The sequence below is a fragment of the Herpailurus yagouaroundi genome, unplaced genomic scaffold (assembly GCF_014898765.1).
Source record: "Herpailurus yagouaroundi ecotype Mexico unplaced genomic scaffold, PumYag 139, whole genome shotgun sequence".
Lineage (NCBI taxonomy): Eukaryota > Metazoa > Chordata > Mammalia > Carnivora > Felidae > Herpailurus > Herpailurus yagouaroundi.
This window is the reverse complement of record NW_024412394.1, coordinates 30,262,855-30,284,830: the sequence shown is the minus strand read 5'-3', so window position 1 is coordinate 30,284,830 and position 21,976 is coordinate 30,262,855. Positions and strand designations below refer to the sequence as shown.

The 21,976-nt window shown below is 34.2% G+C and overlaps 1 long non-coding RNA gene across 1 annotated transcript in view; it reads left to right on the top strand.

Moving 5' to 3' along the window:
* Nucleotides 1-17,627, top strand: part of LOC121029635 (uncharacterized) — a 122,319-nt gene extending 104,692 nt beyond the window's left edge. The window contains exon 4 of the long non-coding RNA XR_005789815.1: nt 17,192-17,627. This is a non-coding gene — a long non-coding RNA (uncharacterized LOC121029635). The remainder of the gene's footprint in view (nt 1-17,191) is intronic.
* Nucleotides 17,628-21,976: the final 4,349 nt, after the last annotated feature.

Below are 21,976 nucleotides of genomic sequence, written 5' to 3'. Positions count from 1 at the left end.
ACAATAACTGAGAAATTGTAACAAAACTCTTAAGATGGTTACTTTGAAAATGTTTTTCTGTTATTAAAATATAGAGTGAGTGTTGCAACTCCTCAAAGTTGAAAATATTTATATCCTGTTTTGGTCTTTTAGTAAAAAATATGTGCAATAAAGTATATTGTATTAAAATAATATAATGGTTAAATTGTAAATTCATGTAAATATTTCATGGTAATTATTTATATGCTAGAGTCATATAGGCCAGTGTTTAATCCTTGATAAAGAATGTTAAAAACTTTTCAAGCTGGCTACTTTTTCAGCTTTCTTGAAGTTCAGGAAATTAAATAATGGGCTCTTTGGATAATTAAATAAATTTATTTTAATATAAAATAGCCTAATATATAGCTGTCATGAGTACAGTGTATTCTAGTACTGATTTCTAAGTTCTGATTTCATGTGACCAAATATAATAATTGTCGTTACAGCAGCTAAGATATGAGAAAAGGAGGTAGGGGGTTATGACATCCAGTTTGTTGACTAACTAGTTTGATAGTTTTGTGTAGTATCTTTTTGGAAATTCAACTGGGAAGATAGAAATGTTTGCTTTTAGTGAAAGAGGGTAGTCTGGGCTGGAGATAGATATATTCAATATTCATTTATTTATTAAGTACTTTTTTTATGGCTTGGTATGTGCCAAGAGCTTCTCCATATGCTCTAACCACAACAGTTGACAGATGAAATCAAATAAGTAAAGAAAATTTCCAAAGAAATTGCAATGTTCAATGAGAGAAAAAAAGGACAAAGACTGATCCCTGCAAAATAACTACATCTAAGATTTGAATAGAGGAAAAAGGACCATAGATATAGGTACAGGACAGTTTTAAAGACATAGAGATAAAACAGGAACAATGAAGAAAGACTCCCCATAATGGACACCTTAAGCTGTGATTCCTCCATGGAGGAAGGTCTTAATAGTGCCTGAAAAAGTTGGGGTTCCAAGAAAAGGCTAATATATTTGTTAAATTCTAGTAGTTGATCAGTGAGTTTTACAAACCTAGTAAAGTACTGAGAGCTGAAGCAAACTTTCAGATTTTAAAGAAAGCATGGTGGAGCACCTGGGTGGCTCAATTGAGCATGCAACTGCTGGTTTCTGCTCAAGTCATGATTTCATGGTTCATGAGTTCAAGCCCCACATCAGGGTCTGTGCTGGTGGTGCAGAGTCTGCCTAGGATTCTCTCTCTCTCCTTCTCTGACCTCTCCCCACCAAAATAAATAAGCTTAAAAAAAAAAAAAAAAAGCATGGTGACCGGTAGGGAACTGAGAATAAACTATTCCATGAAGATATTAGCAAGGAAGAAAAGGAGAATGGTGACAGTAGTTTATGAGAAGGAGGTTAGTGAGAAGAGGGTAAGAAATTTATTTATTAGGAATGACTCAGGAATATATTACTATGGCATCTACTTTATACATTTATTAATTTGTAACTTCAGAGAGAGGTGAAAAAACTTTTAGACAAAGCTGGAGCACTTGGAGGGATATGAAGATTTATATCACACACTATTATACCAAACATATAAGCTGGACAGTCTTTAATTCAAGAAAAAAAAAAAACTAAAGCAAGTAACATGTTCGTAAGAAATAAGAATTTCTGTTGAAGGATACCATAAGATGATTGTGAGAAGATATTTTCAACTCTTATGTCTGGTAAGAGCTTATTATCTAAAATATTATAAGAATTTCTTTATAAATCAATCATTAAGAATTGGATAAAGAAGCAAATGGAAAATAAGAAAAAAACATATATAAGTAGGTATTTCACAGTAGATAAAACATTAATGACCCGTGAATATATGAAAAGCTGTTGAATATCTTTAATAGTCAGGAAAATTCAAATTAAAGTCATAATAAGATAATATATAAACCTGCAAGAGTAACAAAAGTTTAAAAGTCTGATATTACCAAATTTAAATGAATATTGGAACAACATGAATGCTCAACTGCTACTAATGTGAGGATAAACTGACACAATTCCTTTAAAAAACTGACAAATTTAGAGATGTACATACCAACCACCTAGAAATTCTAGAATATCACGTAAAGATATATAATCGATATATATTTATAAAGATATACATTTTTCAAAAGTACACCTAAAGATATCTCCTGGTGTACTTCTGAAAAATATATATTAAGAAACATAAATAATGCATTGTTTTAAATCACAAATATAATGAAAGCAATGTAAATGTCTACTAGGAGGGGAACATTAAATAAAGGCATAATAGAATACAATGTGAAGTACAGCAATACATGAACAGGTCTTAATCTCAGAAAAGTCATGTTGAATTAATAAAGGAATTAGAAAAAATATACAGTAATATTCAGTTTATAGAAGTGCCAAGTTATACATAAATAAAAACCATTATTTAGGAGTACATACATAGTTGGCAAACCTAAAAGAAATTCAAAGAAATAAGAATCTTTAGAATAACAATCAACTATGTGGAGAGAAATAGAATTTTCATAGGATGGAACATAAATATAGATATTTATAGATATCTAAAAATCTATAGATTTATATCTCATAGATATTGTTTGATTTCTTAATCTCTATGATAGATGCCTGGGTCTTTTTTACTTGATATTCTTTTAATTATATCTTTATTTTGTATATTCTTTGTAGGTATGATATATTTCATAGAATTAATTTTTTAAAGACAATGAATAGAGAAATGTAGAATATATCCATAAGCTTGGTATTGTCCAGTGTAATTTTTCAGAAAGCTGACACCTTTACTGTATAAAATATTATCATCTTTTCTGGTGACTCAGACTTCAGAATTACACATATCACCCACTAATATTTTCTTTTTTTTCCCACTAATATTTTCAAACATTGTAATATTTTTACTGAATATTATTTTCTGTCTGAAAATACTATTTAGTTGTAGGTATAATGTAGGAAAATATTTACTAGATATTTACGAATACAAACATTTTATTGAACTAGCAATATAGGAGTCATTTTGCTATAATAGAAAATTTTTATCATTGAATTGGACAGTCTGGCTTTGCATCATATCAGTTATTATAGTTTCTGGTTGTTACATTCTTAGTGAACTTCTTCTCATTCTTGTTTCCTGAGTTTGCTAATGTATAAAATGGGGATAACAAGAGGTGTCCCACAAGGCTATGTAGTTTTCCCTCTTAGAAGAGGTGGCCAATGTTCAGTAGCAGCAAGAAGAGGCAGAGAAAATACATATAAATATTGAAAACATCGTTTCTGAAGGTGGATAATTTCTGTGATAATTAGATATATTTTAAAATTTTCATGATATAAAAAAACTGAAAAGTATGTCTTTTGTCTCTAGAATTTACCCTATATGTTTGGCCTTGAATTTAAACCTATCATGTTCAAGAAAAAAAAAAAACATTTTCTAAAGAACTTTGAAAATAAATTTATGACACTCAAAAAACATTTAGCATTATATACTAATTTTTTTTGTATGAAGAAATGTATTATGTGCATTTATTACTTCTGTGGTTATCAGCCATGGATATAAGAAAATAGGTTTACTATAGACAAGTAAAACATTTGGCTAGATTTGTTCCACATAAACTATCCAAAATGTGGGCTAGATTTGTACATATTAACAATTTTTGAACTCAGGGAATACACTTTTTAGAATGTATAATAAAGTATTTTAATGTTAAATGAAGAATAATATATAAATTTAGAAAATTTATTACTTATATGAAATAGAAAAAAATAATAAATATAGAGTCAAGTTAGAGTTGCCTATTGAGGCAAAGCTCTATTTTATAAAACTAGGGCAAGTGTTATATCATTTTCTAGGATGACATCATTTTTAAAAACAAAATCTTATATGGAGTTCCTAATATTAAATAAAAGTGGATCTTCTTTGTTTAAAAATTTTAGGAGGAAATAGGAGTGCCTCCATGCCACTGTACCTCCTTCTCCCTAAACATACCTGCTGAATATCTCTTCATAAATTGGAGAAACAAAGATGAAGGCGTTGATTCTGCAGAATCTCCTCTTGTTGAAAACAGCTTTGCTTCCTACAAAGAGTAAGTTATTGAACCAAAACATAGATATGCAGGTTAGTTTCTAATCTAAAATGGATGAAGTCTCTAAACAAAAAGTATACTAAAACTATAGATTGGGACGTCGAAAGTTTGACGAGTCCGTTTGAACTGTAGACCATAGCTCAATAAAGTAATGCTCGGTCTCTCCACTAAAGAGATTTTCTCAGTCCTCTGTGGTGTAGAATATAAACCTTAGCTGGGAGCTAGAGAAAAACGGCAATAAAACTGAGATAAAGAGGGAACAAAACATAACCATCCACTTAAAAAAATTTTTTTTCTAGAAATAAATGTACAATTATTTAGTCCAGAGTTCTAAATTTTAAAGCATGCATTCCTATCAGTTAATTTTTTTTCAGTATTCATCTTTCTAAATGTATGCATATTTATGAATTACATCAATATACTCTGTTTTAAAAAGTTTCACAATATAAAACAAATAAAAGCAGAAGTTTCAAAAGGGTGAGATAAAAATAAATATAAACATATAGCAAAGGTCTTTCTTTCACAGCCCAGTAGGAGACAAATGTTTAAGTTCTTCATGTCACATTGATTTTTTAACCTCTGTTGCAAGAACTGTAAAAGAATTGTTTAGAGTAGACCACCAACAATGATAAATTTTAGTTTTCCTCTCTTAATATAAAAGCATACATAATGTTATAGTAGAATATGATGAGAATGTAAGTAATATTATTAAATACTAGTGCTGATAGTTCTTGCATCTCTTATTTTAAAATTACATGATATGTTTTAGTGGGGGAATTCAAGCTCTAATTACTTTTTTAAAGTCTTTAAAATTGTTTGAACCAAATCAACTAAACCAGATTTTTCATGATTTTATATTTTATTTTAGTGGCTTAATTTATTTTAATTAATTTATTTTATTTTAATTTCCACGTCTTGGCTATGGTGAATAATGTGGCAATGTATATGGGAATACACAGATGGCTTCAAGAAATCATTTTATCTTCTTTGGATTTATACCTAAAAGTAGGATTGTTTTATCATGGTAGTTCTATTTTTAGGTTTTTTTTTTATTTTTAAAAAAAATTTTTAGGAATCTCTATACTGTATTCCATAGTGGCTGTATCAATTTACATTCCTACTAGGAGTGCACAAGGATTCCTTTTTCTCCACATCAGCAATTATTATCTCTTATCTTTTTGATAATGGCTATACTAACAGTAATAAAGTGATTAGCAATGTTGAGTATTTTTTAATGTACTTGTTGGCCATCTGTATGTCTGTCTTCTTTAGAGAAATGTCTGTTCAACTCTTCTGCTAACTTTGGGCTTAGCCTGGTCTTGTTTTTCTAATTCCTTGGGTTGTAAAATTTGGTTGTTATTTGAGATGTTTCTTTCTTAGTGGAGGCCTTTATAGACTTCCCTCTCAGCACTGCTTGCTGCATTTTGGTACGTTGTCCATCTTTTTTTTTTTTTTTTTAGATTTTTTCAAATGTTTATTTTGAGAGAGAGGGGGCAGGAGAGAATCACCTCTGTGCTGTCAGTAGCTGACATGGGGCTCTATCTCACAAATGGCGAGATCATGACCTGAGCTGAAATCAAGAGTTGGACACTTAACTAACTGAGGCACCTAGGCATTCCTCTTTCTAGATTTTTAAAAACTTTATCTTTTGATATCCTTGATTCTTTGGTTGTTCAGGAATGTGTTGCTTAATTTCATGTATTTGTGAATTTCCCAGCCTTCCCCTGCTATTGATATTTACTTTTGTATTATGGTGATCAGAGAAAAAAAGATATCTGCTATAGGATTCAATCTTTGATATTTGAGAACACTTATTTTGTGGCCTAACATATGATCAAACCTAGAGAATGTTTCATGTTCACAAAGGATCATGTATTCTGCTGTTGGATGGCATGTGTTGTACATTTCTGTTAAGCCCATTTGACCTAAATTATAGTTCAAGTCTAATGTTTTATTTCTGTCCAATCTATCCATTGTTGAAAGTGGGATACTGAAGTCCCCTACTGATGCATCCTGTTTTCCATTACTCCCTTCAGACCTGTTAATATTTGCTCAATATATTTAGGTGTTCCAATGTAGGGTGCATATACAGTTGTTGTATCTTTTTGATGAACTGACTTGTCATTATATAATGACCTTGTGTCTCATTACAAATTTTAGATTACAGTCTATCTTTTCTAATATTAATATAGTATCCCCTGCTCTTTTGATATCAATTTGTATGGAGTATACTTTTCCATTTCTTTACTTGGAGCCTGTGTGTGTCATTGAAGATGAAATGAGTCTCTTTTAGACAGCATAAAGTGGTTCTTGTTTTTTTTTTTTTGTTTGTTTGTTTGTTTAATCCAGACACTTTTTGTCTTTTGATTAGAGAATTAAACCATTTAAGGTAATTATCAACAGGTAAGGACTTACTAATTCCATCTTGTAATTATTTTTTGGCTATTTTGTAGTTCATTTGTTACAATCTTTCTTTGTAAATTGATGCTTTTCTGTAGCTGTGTTTTGTTCTTTTTTTTTTTATCATGTTTGTATTTACTAAGGGTTTTTGTTTTGTGGTTAACCTAAAGCTTCTTGATAGAACAGTCAACATTAAGCTCATATCTACTTAACTTTGCATACAAAAATGGTTTTGATATCACAATTTACATATTTTATACTGTGTATCGATTGATGAATAATTGTAGCTATATTTAAGAGGTTAACACACCACATTATGATATTAGAGTATTCTATATCTGACTACACAGTTATTTTTACTTATGGGTTGTATATTTTCATGTGTTTTCATGTTACTATTTAGTGCCCTTTTGTTTCAGCTTGAAGGACTTCTTTCAGCACTTCTTGTGAGGTAGATGTATTGCTGAACTCCTTCAATGGTAGTTTTGAAAGTCTATCTGCCTTCATCTGAAGGACATCTTTACTGGGTAAAATATTCTTGGTTGACAGTATTCTTTCAGCACTTGAATATATCAACCCATTCTCAGTTGGCTGGCAAAGTCAGTGCTGAGAAAACTGCTGATAGCTTTCTAGGGGTTTCTTTAAGTGAGAGAGTGGTTTTTTTCTTGATGTTTTTAAAACTCTTGTTTTTCAAAAAAAATTAAGTTTATTTTGAGAGAGACAGAGAAAGTGTGAGCAGGGGAGGGGCAGAGAGAGGGAGGGAGGTAGAGAGAGAATCCCAAGCAGGCTCTGCACTGTCAGCACAGAGCCTGATGCTGGGCTCAAACTCACGAAACCATGAGATACTGACCTGAGCTGAAACAGAGTCAGATGCTTAACTGACTGAGCCACCCAGGCTCCCCAATGTCTTTGATTTTTATTATGATGTTTATGGAGAGCATTTTGGATTGAAATCATGGAGTTATTAGCTTCATGAACTTGGATATCCAAATCTCTCCAGGAGTTTGATAAGTTCTCATCTGTTATTTACTTAAATAGGTTTTTTGCTACTTTCTCCCTTTCTTCTCTTTCTAGGACTCTAAAAATATACAGATTGCTTCCTTTTATAGATTGCTTCTTTTAATGGTGTAAGTCCTATAGACTTCCTTATTTTCCTTTCATTCATTTTCTTTTGCTCTACTGCTGGATAATTTCAAATGATTTGTGTTTGAACCCATTGATAGATATTTCTACTTGGTCCAGTATGATGTTGAAGTTTTCTGTTGAATTCTTCAATTCAGTCACTGTATTCTTCAGGTCCAGTTTGTGGGTTTTTTTCCTCTTTATTAAAAAATTTTTGTATTGTTTTCCTCATTTCATTAATTTATCTATGTTCTCTTGTAACTTTCTGAGTATCTTTAGAACAATTTGAATTCTTCATCAGATAATTCCTGTATCTCCATTTAATTGGGTTTATTTACTGGAAGTGTGCATTGATTTGATGGTATCATGTTTTTCTGATTCTTTGTGATCCATACAGCCTTGCATAGATTTATGCACATATGAAGGAGTCCCCTCTTCCAGACAGTGTGGACTGAGTTTGGTAAGGAAATACCTTCATATATAGTAGGGAAACACTGGAGCATGTTTTGAAAGCAGGCCTAGTGGTACAGAATGCCAAGTACAGGGGTGTGTGGTGGCTCCAGGTCCAGAGGAGCTTGATATATCATTAGTTCAGACCATTGAAGTCTACAAAATCAACAACCTCATGGTCTTTGGTGAGCACTGTAGGGGATCTTCGGTGGCTGCTAGAGTTGTTGGGATCCCGGGTGGCACTTCTAGGTCTAATGGCTAGAGAGCACAGCAGGCAGTCGTAGTGTTAGAGTGGGTGGTGTATACAACACTCAACTGCACAGGCCACTGGAAGGTATCTGTATAGTGGCAGGGGCCAGTTGCAGATGCACACACAGTGGTGTGGGCTGAAGCAAGAAGCAAGGGTCAGAGCCAACTAAAAATGCACTGTCAGATGCAGGGGCCCAGGATGTTGTATGCATTCTTGTGGCTGCAGGGTCTCATCCTAGGTGCACATAGCAGTTTGGAAGCCACTGATAGGAATAAGGCCAGTGGGGTGTACCTGGACAGCTAAGAGGGGCTAATTGAAAGCCCAGCAGTACAGGTCACTGACAGGTGAATGGACCAGAGCCAGAACCACAAGCAGCTGCAGGGATGCTGGCTAATGGCATGTTCTGTTATTGCTACAAGGTCTCCCCATGGGTGCATGCACACCAGTGGAGACTAGTAAAAGGACCAGGGATATGCACAGCTGGAGGGACTAGCTGCAGGTAAGCTCAGTGGAAAAGGCCTAGGACAGGAGTCAGGACCAGGGCCTGGCCTACAAGCAGCTGTGGGTGCTCTGGCTGTTGGCATCTACTATTGTGACTCCATGATCTGGCCCTGAGCACACAGCACTGAAAGCTACTGTTGGGGTTTGGGCTACAGTTGGGCAGGTGCATGGTTGGGAGTGCTAGTTGTATACAAACCCAGAGGTGCAAGCTAGGGAAAGGGCCAAATCCAGGCTCACAAGCGGCTGTGGGGATTTGGCTGTCAGCAGCCTGCACACGGCAGTAGTAGCTAATGATGAATGAGGTTAGGGGCATGCAAGTGCACAGCTGGAAAGGCTAGCTCCAAGCACAGTGATGGGGGAAGCTGTGGGGGAATAGCTTGCTCTCATACAGCTCTCATACAGTCTTGCTCTCATACAGCTACAGAGGCCTTGGCTGGCTTTAAGTGTAGATCACTGGCAGGAGGAGGGATGCAGGTGGCTAATGTCTGGAATGTGAATACCTGTGGGGTAAAACCCCATGAACTCTGTATAGGGGTGTTGGACCAGTTATGGTAACCATTGGTGCCTTTAGTGTTGATGGCTTTGGGGTTCTTTGCATAACAGGTCATTGAGAATTACAGTCACTCCCACTGCATGGCTGATACTGGTATCCCCACCTTCTTTTTCCTTGTTCCTGTATCTCTGAATCTCAGCTTTACTGAGATTTACATGAAATGTGGTACCCTAAAAGGCTGAGGAAACCCCATTCTCCCTTTCTAGGTGAGAGACACTCTTTGAAACCTAAGAATCCTGTCTTCATACTCAGCTATGCTGGCCTCAGGGTGAGATGATTCAGGCAAAATAAAGGAGTTCTTACTTTTTTATGCAGTTATTCTTAGGGCTTTTGTTCCACTGTGTTGAAGATTTTAAAGTAGATTTCTCATGTCTCCCAGAGCTGTTTTGGTTTATGGATTGCTAACTATTGATGTTCGTGGGAACGATTGATGTTTGTGGGGAAATGAAGGACGGGTCTCTCTTTTTTTAATATTTATTTGTTTTGAGAGAGAGAGAATGAGCAGGGGAGGGCCAGAGAGGGAAAAAGAATTTCCAGCAGGCTCCATTCTTTCAGCATAGAGCCTGCCACGGGGCTTGAGCTCATGAACCTTAAGGTCATGACCTGAAATCAAGAGTTGGACACTTAACCCATGGAGCCACCCAGGGACACCAAGGATGGGTCTCTTACTTCACCATCTTGGTGACAACTGCCCCTTAATTTTTTTTTAATTTTCCTTAAACCTCCATGTTTACTTGGTTGTGGGTACATGGAGTAATTGTTTTGCTTTTAATGATGTTTTGGAGAGTCAATTTTTGAAAGCAAGTATGTTTTGTAGTATGAAATATAATTACCATTTCAATAATTGAGGTCTTACTACTATTTGAAAGATATCTTCCGCTAAAAACACACTAAGAAAATACTAATAATAATAGTTGGCATTTGTGGAGACCAGCAGTTATGCTTCAGTCTGAGGATTGTACATGATCACCGTACTGAATCTTACCACAGTCCTGAGAGTTAGGGATTATTTCCCTTGTTTAAAATGGGTAAATTGAGCTTAGAGAGGCTTAATAACTTGCCTAAATTCACACAACTACTAAATATCAGAGCCATGGACCTCATTCCTATTACCAAATTAATTCAGTTAAAATCTCTAAGTATATCCATTTTTTTTTTTTTACAAAAATTAAGCCTTCAGGTTTTGAATACATTTTCAATTATATTTGAAAGGTCCTTTTGAGAGTATGGTTAAAAGCAAAATTGTGTAATGCCACCATTTTGCTCCTGATGAATTAGAAGGAACAAAATGATGTAGAATATGAATGTTCATTAGTTTTTACAGTTGGAAAAATACTTCAACATAGAGACTAACAACTTATTCTGAGAGGAAGAGTCATATTTTTTCTTTTTGTAGATATCTTGTATTTAGACCATACTGTGTATCTAAATGCTTAATGCTTTCACTTTAATGGAATAATTAAATGAATGCCTATGCAGACTATTATTTTTCCAGAGTGGAATGTTTGAATATATAAAGCTATTAATTGTATTTTCATATATAATAAAAACAGGTTATCAACATTAGGAAAATAAATTCATTTCTTCTCATAGGAATATATAGCAGTCACTAGTAGATATAAATGGAGAAGTATTGTCTTAATTGTGTCACTACAGTATGACCTGTCACACCTCCTTGGGTGTCTATAAATATTGGGTGAAAGGATGAATTAAATATTGCTAATTTGGATAATAAAACTTTTATTGAATATACCATACATTATCACATCTGCTTAGCATCAATTCCATTGTTCTCTCCATTTGAAATTCTATTTGTATTACTCCATCAAGAAAAATATACTTCAGGGGTGCCTGGCGTATGTGTATATGTATGTGTATAATACACCCAAAGCAAATATATACTTACATACACACATATCTACATATATGTGTATGTATGTATGTATATATATATATATATGTGTGTGTGTGTATGTGTGTGTGTGTATATATATATATATATATATATATGACAACTGTGTTAGGGGACTTTTTGTTAAATTGAGGTGAATTAACATACATTATTTTTAGCTGTATATACTGTAAAATAACCACAATAACTCCAGTTAACATTTGTTATCATACATTTTTTTCTGTGGTGAGAACTTTTAAGATTTACTCTCTTAGCAACTTTTATGATTTTCAAATATGTAGTACAATATTATTATCTATAGTCACCATGTTGCATGTCACATCCCCATGACTTATTCATTTTGTAACTGGAATTTTGTAACTTTTAACCCCTTTCACACATTTTGTCCCCCCTTGCTTACCACCTCTGAGAATCAATAATCTGTTTTCTGTATCTAGAAGCTCAGTTTTAAGATTCTACATATAAGTGAGATCATATGCTATTTCTTTATTTCACTTAGCATAATGCCCTCAAGGTTCATCTATTTTATGACAAATGACAAGATTACCTTCTTTTTCATGGTTGAATAATATTGCACACACACACACACACAAAATTTCTTTATCATTCCTCCATCAATAGACACTTATGTTGTTTCCATGCCTTGGCTACTGTAAACAATGGTGCAATGAATATGGGTGTGCAGTATCTTTTGCTTTAGTATTTATTTATTTGTATAAAAATCCATAAGTAGAATTGATGAATCATATGGTGGTTCTATTTTCAATCCTCTGAGGAACTCCATACTGTTTTCCATAGTGGCTAGAACTATCTATATTCCCACAAATAGGTCACCAGAGGTCCTTTTCTCCATATCCTTACAAACACTTGTTATTTCTTGTATCTTTGATAATAGCCATAAACAGGTGTGGGTAATATCTCATTGTGGTTTTGGTTTGCATTTCCATGATGACTAGACATTTGAATATTCTTTATTTGTTGGCTATCTGTTTTCTTTGGAAAATGTCTATTCAGATCTTCTGTCCATATTTTAATCAGATTATTTTGTTCTTTTATTTTGTTATGTTATTGTAGAAATTCCTTATACATTTTGGATATTAAGCCCTTACCTGATATGTGATTTGCATGTTTTCTGCTATTCAGCATGTTGCCTTTTCATTTTGAGGATGGTTTACTTTGCTGTAAAGAAGTTTTTGTGGGATATAATCCCACTTATTTATTTTTACTTTTGTTGCCTTTGATTTTGGTATCAAATCTAAAAATAATTGCCAAGACCAATGTCAAGGAGATTATCACCTGTTTTTTTTTTTTTTTTTCTAGCAGTTTTAGGGTTTCAGGTCTTATGTTCAGGTTTTAAATTAATTTTCAGTTAATTTTTTTGTGTGGTGTAAGATAGTGGTCCAGTGTCACTCTTTTGAATATGACTCTCTGGTTTTCCCAACATTATTTATTAAAGAGACTGTCTTATTCTCATTCTCTCTCCTCTGCTTCTCACCCCTGCTGGTGAAGTCTCTAAAATAAAAATTTTTAAAAAGTTAATTTAAGAAAGGGGTGCCTGGGTGGCTCAGTCAGTTGAGCATCTGAGTCTGGATTTTGGCTCAAGTCAGGATCCTAGGGTTGTGGGATTGAACCCCACATCAGGCTCTGCACTGAGCATAGAAACTCTTTAAGATTCTCCTTGTTTCTCTCTCTCCCCCTCTGCCCCTCTCCCCTGCTCATGTTCTTTAAAATTAAAACTTAAAATTAAAAAAAATTAAAGAGAGACTGTCTTTTCTCCATTGTATATTCTTTGTTCCTTTGTCAGAAATCAATTGACCATATATGCATGGATTTATTCCTGGGTTCTCTATTCTGTTCCATTAATCTCTTTATCTGTTTTTAGGCCAATCCCATACTGTTTCAATTAATGTAACTTTGTAATATATTTTGAAATCAGAGAGCGTGATGCCTCTAGCTTTTCTTCCTTCTCAAGATTGTTTGACTATTTGGGGTCTGTTATGGTTCCATGCAAATTTAAGATTGTTGTCTTTTTCTTTGATGAATGCCTTTGGAGTTTGGACAGTGATTGCACTGAAGTGGTAGGTTACTTTGTGTTGTATGGACATTTTAACAACATTACTTCCAGTCTATGAACATGGGGTATTTTTTGATTTTTTTAAATTTCTTTTGTTAATATCTTAGTTTTCAGTGAACAGGTTTTTCACTTCCTTAAGTTTATTATTTTATTTTGATGAAATTATAAATGGAATTATTTTCTTAGTTTCTATGATTACTGGTATATAGAAATGCAACAGATTTTTGTATATTAATCTTGTATCCTGAAAGTTTACTAAATTTGTTTAAAGATGCTACCAAAAAAGTTGTTAGAATTAGCTTTTTATATATAATACATCATATGCAAATAGTGAACGTTTTATGTCTTCAGTTTGATTTTTTTATGACTTTTCTTTCTTTTTCTTGCCTAATTTTCTGGTTGGGACTTCCAAGACAATGTTGAATAAAAGTGATGAGAATAGGTACCTGTCCTGTTCTTAATTGTAGAGGAAAAGCTTTCAGCTTTGTACTGTTGAGTGTGATATTAGCTGTGAGTTTATCATATATGGCCTTTTTATTTTGAGATACATTTTATACCCACTTTGGAGGATTTTTTAAAATATTATAAATGGATGTTAAATTTTGTCTGTGCTTTTTCTGCATCTATTGAGATGATCATAAGATTTTTATTCTTCATTTTATTACTGTGGTGACACACATTGATAGATGGTTGTTGAACCATCCTTACAACACTGGAATAAATCCTACTTCACGATGTGTGAGACTTTTAATGTATTGAATTCAGTTTGTTAATATTTTGTGAATATTTTTGCATTTATGTTCCTCAAGGATATTGGCCTATAATTTCTTTTGGGTATTGTTGTCTTAACTATTAGAGTAAGGCTGGCCTTGCAAAGTGAGTTTGAAGGTGTTGTCACCTATTTTTTTGGAAAAGTTTGAATAGAATTGATATTCTTTGAATGTTTGGTATTTTCACCAATGAAGTCATCTGGTCTTGCATTTTTGTTTATTAGAAAGTTTTTGATTACTGATACAATCTCCTTTCTAATAATTGGTCTGTTCAGATTTTCTTTCTTTTTGATTGAGTCTTGGAAGACTGTATGTTTCTAGGAGTGTATCCATTTTTTCTATGTTAGCCTATATGCTTGCGTGTAATTGTTCAGAATAGTTATTCTATTATCATCTATAATCACAGATGTTTAGTAACTTTCTTTAATATTTATCTTATAAAATTTGCTAAGTTGACCTATCTTTAATTTTGGTAATAATTTTATTTAACAGAGTCTTATCTGATAAATATTCTATATATGATCTATATTGTATATATTTATATAACACCAGATGTTCAGATTCATATAAAAACTGAATATTGCGGAGTAAACTCAACCTTTAAACTTGGTCACTTTATTCAAAATAATTTTCACAATTTCTCAAGCTTATAATACAAGGCAAAAACTAAGAGTGCCCTTTCTAATCAGAGATGACTTCATATTTTGCTTGAAATTTCTTACTTGTGCTAACATTTGTTATATGAAACACTTTTTCCCTGGTTATAATTTTACATTTCATATTAGCCCTTATACAGGCACAAAGACAATATTTTAAACTCAATCCAGACTACACTGTAATGTCTACCATATGCCAGGCATCAGCATTCTTTACAATTGGAAATATCAGGGAACAAAACAGAATAGTCTATGCCCTCCTGGTGTTTATATTCAATAAAACAACACTTTATAAATTTATAAATTATAAATTTATAAATTATAAATAGAAAATGTTAGAAAATAAGTGCTATTAAGATATTATTTCCTTAATTTCTTATTTGAATATTGGTGAAATTTTGCTTCTCTTGTGAGGCTTTTGTTTTTGATCATTGTACAATACTTTGAGATCCCTTTTTCGAAATTTGGGTTTTTTTCTGAATCAACCTGCTTGGCATTTATTTCTTGGCCTACAAATGTTTTCTCAACAACCATTGAAGTGCACTGTTTATGTCAATATTTATACGAACACATGTTTTGGGGTCAAAGCGAATGAGGTCAAATTCCAGTTCTCCAGGCAATTTGTTTAATCTCTTTACCTTGATTTCCTCATCCTTCAAATGGAGGTGATTTTGATGTAAGATAGTCCCTACCTCATAAGAACTTTTTACGTAAATAAAACCATGCATGTTAAATATATGTTCAGTTATCTTTAAGGTTTTCTTCCACATTTACTCTTTGCTGTCTCCTGTTCCATGTGGGCATGCATAGTATGTATCTTTAAATGCTACAACATATGTGGCTCCCCGGAAAGTCACTCCAATCTGGAATGGGCGGGAGGAGGAGGCAAAAAACGCCAGTCTCTGTGCTAGTTCCTGAGGGAACTACAAGCATATCAAAATGAACAATGATAGTATTTAACAACAAGGTCCATATTAGCCCTCTGGAACCAGCAAGCTGCATCAGAAACACTGGCTAACATGTATGACCATGCTGGGCTATGGGAGATGGTAGGCAGATGAGCAAAATGTGACAACAATCTCTTTCAAAAATCAGCTGTCCTTTACTTCATTAAGCAATCCTTTGGTTGATGAAAGTTTTGGATTATATTATAGAATTCCAAAAAATTAAATGTCAGTCTTTGTCACTTTTAATTGTTTCAGTGGAGAGACTGGTTCCTTGAATGCCCTAGTCTGCCATAGTTCATGATATCATTTCTGTAGAAAATATTTTTATCTCTACATTTCTTTATTGTTTATATGTTAATGTTAACCAACGTATATTGAGCTCTAGATCTTAAAGAGAAATTCCATTCTGATTATATTTCTTTTTTTACATTAATGTTTGTGTTTTCCATTTATGAAGTATTATTTTTTAATACCAAATTCCTTCATATTGTTCATGCTTTCCATAATTAACTGCTTATTTTTTCATTGATAATAGGTTTAATATCCTGGTATAGACCCCCTAGATATCAATCATTTCAACAATGATCTGCACTTTTTGAATGGGTAATAACAATTTGAGCCACCCATAAATATTCAAGCACTATGGAGAATGACAGTGATACAACCTTGTGCCCATTAGGACTCCAAGAAATATATATATGTGTGTGTGTGTGTGTGTGTGTATACACACACATACATACATATATATACATATGTATATATATTAATTTAAACAAAAGTCAGATTTTGTAGATAGAAAATTGGGACTATGCATATCTATACAACTATGAAAATAAAATATGTAAACATTTTCTAAGATAATGAACATAGATTTGGGCTGTCTTCTTAGCAGCTTTTTTAATTTAATGAAGGTTGATATTTTATCTGTATTTTCCTGATACAACAGTTTAATATAGAAAAAAATTAACTTTAATCCTGAGTGAAATTGTTCAAGTTAGAAAATAATTGTATTTAGTTAATTTAACTGGCCACTGCCAACCATAAACATTACCTCAACCATGTGGTCACCAGTACAATTACCCTGGGGGAATTAGTTCAAGTAATGATGACTATTATCTTCTACATGCTATTGCTCACATCAACATACACCTGGCTTAAGTAAACATGTAATATAAGGATTCAATTTAGAAGACTTAAATTCTAAATTATATGTTGACCTAATGAGATCAGACTCCTCTTTTAATGGAAATAATAAATGATGGAAGTTGTAAGTGCATTACAGAAGAGAAAAATTGGCTTAACTGGATTGAGAGAACAGAGTTTTCACCGTATTCTTGAATTCAGTTTTTTCATTTTTATATATTGTATACTTTATAATTGTATCTAACTACAGTTTGCCTAAAATCCTCTGAAAATATGAAAATATTTTCTGTAATATGTAAGTATAACTACGCTTTATAATTCTATTCTCTCCTTTTCTCCTTATAGCTGCTGCCAGACGACAGATCACTGGCCCATTTGGCTTATAAAAGATTTGCTCCTACTGTACTTTGCTCTACTGCATTGAGATCTTTTATTAACATCTAACTACAGCAGCCTTATGTCTCTGGACTGCAAATAAGAATTACTCTGGGAGAGGTCTGGAATTTGTTCCATTATATACTGGAGTGGGGCCAACAGCTGACGACTTGATTTTGAGTCTAGTGACAGATTTAGTATCTGTTTGCTCAAGAAACCAAGACATTTGAAATATGTGCAAAGCCTGTACTATTCCGTGAGAGCTGAGATATTATTATAACCTGAAACTTTAGTCATCATCTTCTAAGTTTGAAAACAATTGGTGGTATTGAATGGGAACATTATGTGAGAGCTCACATGCATCTAAAAAGAAAATGAAATAAAAATATTGGTTTTTTTTTCCTCATTTGGTTTCATTAGGAAACAATTTATATTATTATGGGGTCTATATTTTCATACGTGTGTGTGTGTGTGTGTGTGTGTGTGTATTAAAATGAGAAAGTTCTGGAGATAGGAACCTATAGTTAAAAAGACAGTCTTACTAGAGTCTCCTATTAAAATATATTTACATAATCAATCCTTTTACTAAATGTCAGGTCCTGTGCTAGAACTGTTATATACATTAATTAATCTCTATGCTAACACTGTAAAGTAGGTTCTTTTCTTCTACTCTTTGTACATGGGAAATAGAGATATTAAGTAACTTGGCCAAGTATTATTCTCATGAGCAATAAATTAGTAAAGGTAGAGTAAAAATTCATTATCTTTTTAGTGTGGTTTTTATATTCTATCCATTATAGCTCTCATAATAATAAAAGGTGACATCTGCATCTTCCTTTAGAGATTATAAAGAGCACAGAATTTGGGGTTTATGGAATGATCTCCCTACAAATGAAGCCATTCAGGCCAGAAAATTTGGGCAGCATATCCACAGACATACAGGTAACTGAAGAGTTAGTGCATCATATAGATGTCGACAAAACAAAATACCTGCAGAATTAAAGGTGGTGGTTTTGTCCACAGAAAGGACTGACGGGAGAGGAGGTAGGCCCAGAGTTAGAAAGTCATCTTAGCTTACAGTCATATCCACAACCTGCCATTACATTCTTGTGCACAAATAGAAACCATTGTCTCATATTTTCAATATTTATAGCACATTATGTAAACATATTTTAATGGTTAATTTTATGTGTAAATTCAGTTGGGCGATGGCAGGACCAGATATTCAGTCAAATATTATTCTGGATGCTTCTGTGAAGGTGTTTCTGAATGATATTAACATTTAAATTTTTAGGTTGAGTAAAGAAGAATCAGTCACAAGTTTCAATATACACAAACTCACACACACAAAAGGCTAGGGAGAGACAAAAAACTGGCAGAGTAAGAGGATCCTGAGCTTACCTCTTCTCAAAGATACAGAGGTAACAACTACAATGTATTGCAACTCACTCTGAAAACAACCTGAAGACTAAGAGAACAAACCTTTCACAGGTAAAGATGTAAAGAGAAACCAACATCAAGAAGGGTAGGGGGGTCAGAAATGCACTCAGGCACCAAAATCTTGGGCAGTGACGACAGCCGGGAGGGATATCACAGGAATGGAAAAGAAGGGGATCAAACTGTGTCCCAAGCCATCACTAACCCTAAGAACATATACCAGACAGATGAGCCCCCATAACAACTGGCTTTGAAAATCTTTGACACTTAACTTCAGGGACACAGAGGGAATGAAATCTCCTTTTAAAGGCCAACATGCTATATTCCTCAATCTGAGACTTAGCACAGAAGCTATAGTTTGAAAAGCATCAGAATTGCATATGAAGATTTGTTGACTAATTGTAGGCTAGGATCTACAGGAGATTTCTCTGGGAATAGAAGTGCTGGAAAGAGCCATTTTTCTTGCCCTGGCTGGCCAGAAACTAGCAGAAGCCAGGTCTGACATCCTCGGTCTACTTTGCTAGCATGTTGCCCTACACTGGCATTCTTTTGTAGACTGGCCCCACCCAATCCATTCTACTAAGTAGATTCCCTTCCAAAGCAGCTCCCACTCTTCCACACATGGCAGACACCCTTAGTCAGGACCACTCATTCTTCAGAGTGAATTTTACCCCAAAGAGTGGGGAGATAACCCCACTCACCAGCATGCTTGCAGTGTCTGCAACTGGACGTCTCAGCCAGTACATCAACAAAAGTCATGGATAGTCATTGCAGACAGCCAGGCTGAGGGAAGGCTCTGCCTATTGATGCAACTACAACAGTTTTGGCCCATCCACAAAAGGAGAGCACATGCAGCCCATAAAGAGGACACCACTGGAACACCTAGTTCTGGTAACATATAGTGGGGGATGGAGGTGCACTACTGAGCACCACAGAATACCTACTTCATAAGGCCACTACTTTTGACACAATGAGACGTAGCTGACCTATCTAATATATAAAACAAATACAAAGACTTAAACAAAAAGAAGAGGTAGAAGAATACATTAAAACAACAACAACAATTAAACCCCCAGAAGAAGCTAACTTAAATTGAGACAAACCATCTACCTGATAAAGAGTTCAAAGTAATGGTCATAAAGATACTTACAGGACTTGACAGAAGAGTGGATGATCTGAGAAATTCAACAAAGAAATAGAAAATATAAAAAACACCCAGTCACAGATGAAGAATAAAATAAATGAAATAAAAATACACTAGAGAGAATCAAAAGCAGATTAGAGGAAAAAGAAGAATGTATCAGCAATCTGTAAAGGTAGTGGAAAGCAACCAAGCTGAATGGCAAAAAAGAAAAAAAAAAGGTTAGGTTAAGGGATCTCTGCAACAACATTAATGGTAATAACATTTACATTATAGGGGTCCCAGAAGGAGAAGAAAAAGGGGAGGAAAACACATTTAAAGAAATAATAGCTGAAAACTTTCCTAACATGGAGAAGGAAACAGACATAGGTTTGAAATGAACAGAGAGTCCCAAACAAGATAAATCCAAGGTGGGCCACAGCAAGACACATGATTAAAATGACAAAAATTGAAGATAAAGGGTTGAGCTGCCTGGGTGGCTCAGTTGAGTGTCTGACTTTGGCTCAGGTCATTATCTTCCAGCTTGTGAATTAAGCCCTGCATCTGTCTCTGTGCTGACAGCTCAGAGCCTGGAACCTGCTTCAGATTCTGTGTTTCCCTCTCTCTTTGGTGATCCCCACTTGTTATCTCTCTCTCTCTCTCTCTCTCAAAAATAAAAAAAACATTGAAAATTAAAAAAAAAAAAAGATAAAAGGAGAGTATTAAAAGCAGCAGGAGAAAAGCAAATGGTTACATACAAGGAAATCCCATAAAGCTATCAGTTGATACTTCTTTTTTTTTTTTTAAATGTTTATTTTTGAGAGAGAAAGAGTGTGAACAGGGAGTGGCAGAGAGAGGGGACACAGAATCTGAGGCAGACTCTCAGCTCTGAGCTGTCAGTATAGAGCCCAACGCGGGGCTCAAACCCACAAACTGCGAGATCATGACCTGAGCCAAAGTCAGCTGCTTAACTGATTGAGCCACCCAAGTTCCCATTATCAGCTGATATTTCAACAGAAACTTTGCAGAATAGAGGGGACTGACATGATATATTCTAAATGCTAAAAGGAAAACAAAAAACCTTACAATAAGAACATTCTGCATGGCAAGTTATCATTTAGAATTGAAGAGATAAAAAGTTTCCCAAACTAAAGCTAAGAGTTCATCACCACTAAACAGGCCTTATAAGAAATGTTAAGGGGACTTCAAGTGGAAAAGTAAAGGCCATAATAAAAAGAATATTATTAAAAGAAAAAATTTCACTGGTAAAAGCAAATATACAGTAAAGGTAGTAGCTCAGGCACTTATAAAGCCTTACAAAGCCAGTATGAGGTTTAACAGAAAAAAGTAGTAAAATTAATTATGTCTACAAAAATTATCAAAGAATATGCAAAATAAAAATATGTAAAATATGACATGAGAGGAATACAAATGTAGTGCTTTTAGAATATTTTCAACATAAATGATCATAAACTTAATATACACTATGATGAACATAGGATATTATTGATGAAATCAAGGTAACCAGAAACGAAGAAATGGGAACCGTCTTGCACTGCTGGTGGGAATGCAAACTGGTGCAGCCACTCTGGAAAACTGTGGAGGTTCCTCACAAAATGAAAAATAGATCTACCCTATGACCCAGCAACAGCATTACTAGGAATTTGTCCAAAGGATACAGGAGTGCTGACTCATAGGGGCACATGTGCCCCAATGCTTATAGAAGCATTTTCAACAAAAGCCGAATTATGGAAGGAGCCTAAATGTCCATCAACTGATGAATGGATTAAGATGTGGTTTATATATACAATGGAATACTACTTGGCAATGAAAAAGAATGAAACCATGCCATTTGCAGCAACGGGGATGGATCTGGAGGGTATTATGCTGAGTGAAATAAGTCAGTCAGAGAAATATAGATATCATGTAGTTTCACTCATATGTGGAACTTGAGAAACAACGGAAGACCATGGGGGAAGAGAAGGGGAAAAAAGTAATTACAAACAGAGGGAGGGAGGGAGGCAAACCATAAGAGAGTCTTAAACACAGAGAACAAACTGAGGGTTGATGGGGGGGGGCAGGGGAGAGGGGAAAATGGGTGATGGGCATTGAGTTGGGCACTTGTTGGGATGAGCACTGGGTGTTGTATGTAAATGATGAACCATGGGAAACTATGCCCAAAACCAAGAGCACACTGT